The sequence below is a fragment of the Otolemur garnettii genome, unplaced genomic scaffold, assembly GCF_000181295.1.
Source record: "Otolemur garnettii isolate 467f Iridium unplaced genomic scaffold, OtoGar3 scaffold00040, whole genome shotgun sequence".
Lineage (NCBI taxonomy): Eukaryota > Metazoa > Chordata > Mammalia > Primates > Galagidae > Otolemur > Otolemur garnettii.
Genome location: NW_003852435.1, coordinates 3,618,481 through 3,626,162, shown reverse-complemented (window position 1 = coordinate 3,626,162; position 7,682 = coordinate 3,618,481). Strand labels below are relative to the sequence as shown.

The 7,682-nt window shown below is 36.2% G+C and overlaps 1 pseudogene across 1 annotated transcript; it reads right to left on the bottom strand.

Moving 5' to 3' along the window:
* Positions 1–7,015: 7,015 nt before the first annotated feature.
* On the bottom strand, positions 7,016–7,411 carry LOC100964776 (annotated as a pseudogene). The gene has a single exon (XR_153652.3). The product of XR_153652.3 is annotated as a 60S ribosomal protein L36a-like (transcript).
* Between the last annotated feature and the right edge of the window lie 271 nt (positions 7,412–7,682).

The following is a 7,682-nucleotide window of genomic DNA, read 5'->3' as shown; positions in this document are numbered from 1 at the left end:
ACCTGTTGTGCAAAAGATCTGTTCTGAACTTGTACTATTAAAAGCTTTTATAAGGTTTAAAGGCCAAAAAAAGATCAGCTAATTTGACATTTGTGTCTTGTAGTAAGAAGAGCATGAAAGAGTGGACGCATTGCTCCATCAGTATGCTGATGACACTCAGTCTAACATGGCCTTTGATCAGAGGGTGTTTTGTCAGCTTTTTTGTGGTGTCTTGCTGTTAGGGACATGGATTAAAACAAGCTGACCAAGTTTCAGTCCAAAAAGAAAGAACCCTGATATGCAGGAGGAATCATGTGGAGCATGGTTAAAGAGCAGTCTTTCTCAGGTATTTTTTAGTCCTTGCTCCTGAACCTTATAGGATGTTACTTCTTTGATCCACAATACTAATCTGTTAACATCAGTCATAAAAAAACAGTTGTATGTGATATATAATTCCGAAGTTTATTTGAAAGATGATCCAGAGAGGGAACTCTGTGGATCTTGTGCTTTGCAAATAAGACTAAAAAGTTACCTATAAAAAATTCATAAACTAGGAATTTGATATCAAGAAAAGTAGGGGACTAGTCTGTTTTGTGATGAGGGTAAATTAAAAACCATAAAATAATGAGACTTTCAACTCAGCATAGTGAGTGATGATAAAGATTAGACTATACTATGAATTTGTTCTGGAATACTCTTAAATGTTTATTAAGATCTAATTCTCTTTCACTTTTTCTCCATTGCTTTTGAATCACATGATATAAGGTGTTACTTATTTTTTTTTCCATTTTCTCTTTCACATAAAAATAATAATTGGGTAAATGCAAACCCGGACTCATCTCTGTTGGATCTTTTGTTTCTGCTAGGACAACATTTTATTCATTTCTGTTTGTTTCAGACAATGTTTCTTTGTGTAACTTTTTACAAGGAAATTTCCAATTTGTATTAGGGAATTTCCCAATTGGAAATTAGGGACACTTTCCTTCTAATCCACTCCACTCTGTACTCTTGGGAAGATTGACTATTCCAAATTATTAGTTTCCCAGTGACCAAGATGTTGTTTCTGTAACCCTCAGCTGGGCTAAACTTTATACTGTTTAGTATCTTCTTGAATATGGGCTCCAAACTCCTTTTTCTTGGAGTATGTACTTTAGAAAACTTGAACTTATAATTGTAAATTCTTTCTCTGCCTCTTTGAAACATATATACATATTAAGGGTGCCAAATACACACACACACACACACACACACACACACGCACACACACATGCATTTTAAGTGTTCTTGTTGGAAGTAAAATCAATTAAACCCCAATGAGTATGAATTGCTGGTAAAATGATTTGCATATCATGTCTAGGTACACTTAACCTGTGCTGGTACCCTCAGTTCAACTTCAAAAAGTAATAGATTGATAACATCACTCAAAATGTGTATACACTTTTTTGGCATCTTCTGTATTTTCTCTCTTACATGTTTTATACACTGAGAAATGGCTTTCTCAAGGACCTCAGAAACCATTTCATTGAATCGTGTACATCTAAGGAGACAGCACCCCTACATCCCAATCTCTGTAGGTACCACCTGGCAAATACAGATGGCAAAATTACAAGGAAGAACATTTGTAAAATAAAGAATAACTCACTGTACTCTAAATATTGCTTTGATTAACCTTCTCTAGTGTTTTCCACTTGTTCATTATAATGGTTAACCTCCCAACCCCATACATTGCTTTAACTATCCCCTACTTTTGTGTCAACTGAACTGAGTTCAGTATCTCTCCTCTACTGTGATAGCTTGAAGAGTCTTGCTTGCCTATTTAAGTTTGTCTGAAGCAAATTTTGCTTTGATAGCTGATGAAGGGCATCAAGAAAGAAAATTCAAGTGGGGGTGGAAGGAAAACCTGGCCTGCTTAAACCAGAAAGCCTGGAGGTCCCATAAGAATCTGAATATAAAGCAAGCTAGGTAAGCAATGACCAATAGAAAGAGAGAATCACTGACCAACAGAAAAGGGCAATGCTGCCTGGAGGCTCAGTGAGGCCAATGAAAGGCTTGAAGCTGATTTCAAAGGGAGTATTTAAAATCCCTGCAGGCCTTTCTTCCTGTCTCTCTTACTTTTTCTCCTTCCTGAGAGAGACTTACTTCCAACTCTCTTTGGAAGTACACTAAGCTTTCTCTCTGTTCTTCCTAAATACAATTTGTTACTCTGAAACTTGTATAAGTCACTTCTGCTTTCTGTCCACATGCCTATGATGTTCCAGTTTTATTTTCAGTTTCCACTCACTTCTGCTTTCGGTTACTACCATGCCTTATTTGAACTTGCTAGCCTACTGGAGTAATTGAACGAGATCAACGAAGTTCAGAGAACTTGGACCCCAACCCCAACAATACCCTTATGTGATCATTTTGTCTGGTCTCAGGGGAGTGGGGAAGCTGTTCTTATGTTCTTAATGTCTGAAGTTGCAGTCCTCAAGTTTTCACTTAGCCCTTTTTTGTGTACCCTTTACACATATTTCCAAATCTTGCTCATTTTCCCTCCAGTGCTGCCATTATTTCCAACTTTTTTGTTGAAATTCTAGTATCCTTCTAATATTCCTAGGATTCCATTCCTAGTATTTCACGCCTACACCATGAAATACGATTTCACTTATTTCTTTGTGTAGAAATGAGTTTTCCTTTTGTAATTTTCTATCTTAGATCTTATAGTTGGCAGAAAACCCAAATTCTCAAGTAATTTTTAAAGAGGTTTATTCAGAGCTCAAAATGTGTAACCATGGGCCAAGGGACAAGTTCTCAAAAGGTCTTGAGAAAATGCAGGTGAGGCAGCCAGATTACAGCTTAGTTTTACATTCACTAAGGATAGGTATTTACATTCACAAGGATAGGTATTACAGTTAAAATCATAAATCAAAACATGGAAGGTGTATATTGGTTTAGCCTGAACAGGTAGAATATTTAGAAGTGGGAGCTTACAAATCATAAGTGGGTTTTAGGGATGTATTAGTTGACAATTGGTTGAAAGACTTAAACATCATCAAAGACCTGGAGTCGGTAGAAAGAAATGCTTGAGTTAAGATAAGGGGGGTTTCTACTCTCACGTGATAATATACATCAACCAGAACCAGGTTCGGAAGTAAACAGCATTATATTGGGTTAACAAAATATGTTTACTGAAATTTTATCACTTGTAGGAGTGACTTATCAGGCATCTTAGAAAGGAATTGGGGCAAAAACAAAAGGTCAGACCTCAGTCCTTATTCTCTGACAAATTAGCATTATGTATTATTATATATCAACGTAATTTTTCTGTCTTAATGTATGATTTTTTTCTTTGCAAGAGGCTAAGGAAGCTGAAGGAGCTTAGGAAATTCCACCCCAAAATATGAGTCTTTGATACAAAGAGTATTTTGAATTACTGGCCCTCAGAGATGATCAGATCTTGGAAAGGGCTTTCTATCTGCATAAACAGATGGTCCTATCAAAACAATAATGGACTTCTCATTCCCTCCCTGCTACCTCAGTATACTGCAGGAAAGAAAATCAAGAATGCAACCATACCAGGCCCAAATCACTTTAAACATAACACCCATCTCTCAGGTTAATTTAGAACTTATTCTGCTTTCCACATCCCTTCATTCCACAAATATCTATTCATCTTTTCTATCAAACATTTATTGTCCCTGAACAGAATTATTGATACAGGACATGTGGCACCCCAGCCAGCTCAGCAGAACTGAGCTGGAGGATCTGCCACCTCCCACCCCTCACCCCCCACCGAAGGCTCTAGTAGCCAGAGGGGCCAGACAACTGCTGGGGAGACACTGGGGTCTTGGTGTCTCCTTCCACTTGCACTTATGACTGAACAGAAACCCCCATTTCCTATGTCTAGGTCAATTTCCTAGGCCTCAATTCCATGAATAGACTGTGTCCCAGAGAGAGACAGAGAGAGGGAGAGAGACAGAGAGAGGGAGAGAGACAGAGAGAGGGAGAGAGACAGAGAGAGGGAGAGAGACAGAGAGAGCTTTTCTCCCCCAACTTGGGTTTTCTCTTTGCCAGGAACTTTGGTGTTTCTGTATTCTTTTCTGTAAATAAATCCTGTCTTACCACTGGATCTGTGGTCCATGGATTTGAGTCACCGAGACCAAGAAACTACTGACGATGAAATTCCAGTATTATTACCAATACTCCTCATCTCTCTTCCCCTCTAAAAGAGAGGTATAAAAGTCCTGGATCCCATTGGGATACTAGGAAATCATTTTGTCATTCTTCCCATATGCGCAAGAAATAATCTTTCTCTTATTAATTGTCCTTGATTGTGAATTGATCTTTCAGCAAACTTTCAGGGGAAATGGCAAGTTTCTGCTCACCCCCACTGAATGTAACTTATTATTTAAGGCAGTGATTCTCAGAGTGTAACTCTAAGAATCCCTTAAAGAAGTGAATTTGGGGATCTACTTCAACAGCCCAGTACTAGAAACTGTGAGGGTGAGGCCCTCTGATGTGTGTGTTAACAAACCATTCAGGTTATTTGCAGTATGTGAGAACCACTCTTTAAATTATTCATCTCACTGTTTTATACTTAGTGATAAATAAGTGATTCCTAATGCAGAGCACACAAATACATATGCATATTATACATCCATATCCAGGCAGAGCACATATGACATACAATTGAAGTTTATTCCAATTCATGAAATCACTCTTACAAATTAATAAAGGGGTACAAGGGTAGGGCTACAGTAAGGGTCTAGCTAAAAACAAGACACAGGCCCAGCTAAAAATAACAATAATAATTGGCCCCTGCTCCTGTCTTCTAGTCTGGACTCACATAGCTAGTGGTTATAAAAATTCGTAGCTTTCTCCATAGATAATATCAGCTTTTCAAAATTTAGGCATAATTTCTGGACTACTTAGCTTTAATTTCAAAATTCTTGATTTTCAAATTTCTTAATAAATTATGTTTTACAGATACAAAATTATTATCATGATATAATGTTAAAGGGGACTTGTGCTGGTTTAAACTAACTTCTTCAGCTAATTCAATTTTACATAACTAGGAGTTTAGAGGAATCCAGACAGAGAATATGTAGGAATTCTATGCTACTTTATTCTAACTGGCTTTATTATGACAATTAGCTAAAGTAGTCGTTTAAATAGAATTAAGTGGGAATTAAAGTGAGTATTTACAATTTAGTAAGTTGTAAATCCATCTAGTAATGTTAGAAGGTGAGGGAAACAAATTGGACTTAGTCTGGTTCTTGTTTAATCATTGGAAATAGTAAATAATCTGATATGATTATTTTCAAACAATTTATTTGTTAATACAATTTGGGAGGGAAAAAATTATGAACTTACTTCTTTGAGCAACCCAACTCATCACCGAACCATGAAATTTGCTTGAATAGTTAGTTAATTTGTTTGTTGGTTGGTTTCCTTCTACGTTGCTCGTTGCACATGTTTTTGTTTAGTTCAACCAGTGATTTGGGATTTTTATGTGTTTCAAAACTGAAAGAAAAATGCACAGCTAAACAGTAGAGACATGGGTTCAATTAGAAGAGTTTTCAAAGCTGAGAAGTAGATGTTAGAGCATCAATTTTTCAGCATGTGAGGAAAAGTGGATGGAAAAAAGTGACATTAAAAAAATTAAGGTATGCTATATATGGCATACTATATAATGTATTATTTGAAAAATGCAAAACTTTACTATCATAAATTTAACTGGTATTTGATGGAATATATTTTTATAAATTAGGGGTGTTAAAGAATATACTTTTAAAAGAGTTTCATTGAATTTAGGGGAGTATTTTCTCTATCATTTTCATCTTGATAGAGAATAACTTTATATGATTTTCAGGGAACCAAATCCAGAAGGAAATTTAATCCATTAATGTCAGACTCCACAATAAGATGATCTTTTAGACTGTAGAAATAGTTCAAAACCAAGGTTTTGTAAATAAGTAAAAGTTTATTGCAACTTAATCCATTCTCCATTTTTAAACTGTCTATGGCTGCTTTTGTACTTTGAGAATAGCCCACAAAGCTAGCAATTACCACCTCTGTAGAGAAAAAAAAAAAAGTCTTCCCAATACCTGGTATTAACTAAACAAGATAAAATTTAAGGTAAATGAATTTTAGGCATCTCCATTTGACAAGTGTGTAGATTTAAGACAAGTTGAAACATGTGAAAAACATATTAAAATCTGGTTGTCCATAAACTCAAGATTATTCCATTTTTTGTGATATCCTCATTGAAAATGTAAACATAATTTTAAAATTATGTTACTCTGATAAACTTTCTTAATCAAGAAAGACTTCTTTGGTGAAGACCAGGGGTTGACGAACTATGTCTTAAATGCAAACTCCAACACTCAGCCTGTTTCTCTATAGCCTTTAAAACAGAAAATAATAGGGCAGTGCCTATGGCTCACAAGGGTAGGGCACTGGCCCCATATGCCAGAGGTGGTGGGTTCAAACCCAGCCCCATCCAAAAAAAGAAAAAGAAAATATTTTAAAAGGTTATAAAAAGGTAGAAAACAAAACAGAGAATACATTACAGAAACCAAATGCCTGGCCAAACCTAAAATGTTTACAACATAGCTCTGTAAGGAAAAAGTTTGTTCACCCCCCAAATAAGACTATCTTCACCCATGGTGCTCTTTGCTAGACAAATCAGGGAGGAAAAAAAAAAAAAAAAACAGCCAACAAACAATAACGTAAATAAAACAAATGCTAGTTTAAAAAGTTCTCTTAAAATGACATTATTTGTTATTCTGAAGAGCTAGATTAGAGGGCAGAGACATATGAATATCACAAACTTGTGGACTTTGCCACAATATAAAAACTAGTTTTCTAAAATTACCCAAATCACAGGAGTTTTGTATGAGCCTACCATTAGAGTTAAATGGGATTAAGACTCAAATATCCTTCTTTCATACTTCTAATTTTCTTTTCTTTTTTTTTTTTTTTTTTTTGTCTCTGAAGGTAATTTTATTGATTGCTCTCATTTATTCCCTCCTCAAAGACGAACTGCAGCCAAACGAAGTGAACATAATCTCAAGATTTTATTGTCTTCATGATAAAACAAAAGATGATTAGAACTGTATCACTTGACCCTTTCTCTTCTTATCTCCTCCCAGTTCAAAATGCTCACATCTCTTAATAGCTAGCACTCTCTTAGATCTGCAGTTGGGCTCCACTCACTCAAGCCTCAGCACAATCTTCTTTGTAGTTTTACCCTTTTTCCGGAAAATTGGCTTAGTCTGCCCACCATAGCCACTCTGCTTCCTGTCATAACGCCGCTTTCCCTGGGCATAGAGAGAGTCCTTGCCCTTCTTGTACTGTGTCACTTTGTGGGGCTGGTGCTTGCCACACTTCTTACAGGAAGTCCGGCGGGTTTTAGGAACGTTCACCATGTTTGCGCGAGCGCTATCGGCAACGAAAGCCATACTTCTAATTTTCAAAAACACCCTACATTTTAAAAATATTCTTGTGTCATTGCATTGTATTTCGTTTTTGTGCAATATCCTTGTTTACTCAGTATAAATATTAATATATTTTTGAATTTTTGCAATTTGTATACTTTCTTCTCATTTATGTGATTTGGTTTCTAATTTTCATATTAAAAGTTTTATCTGGCTCGGCGCCTATAGCTCAACCGGCTAAGGCGCCAGCCACGTACACCTAAGGTGGCGGGTTCGAATCCCCAG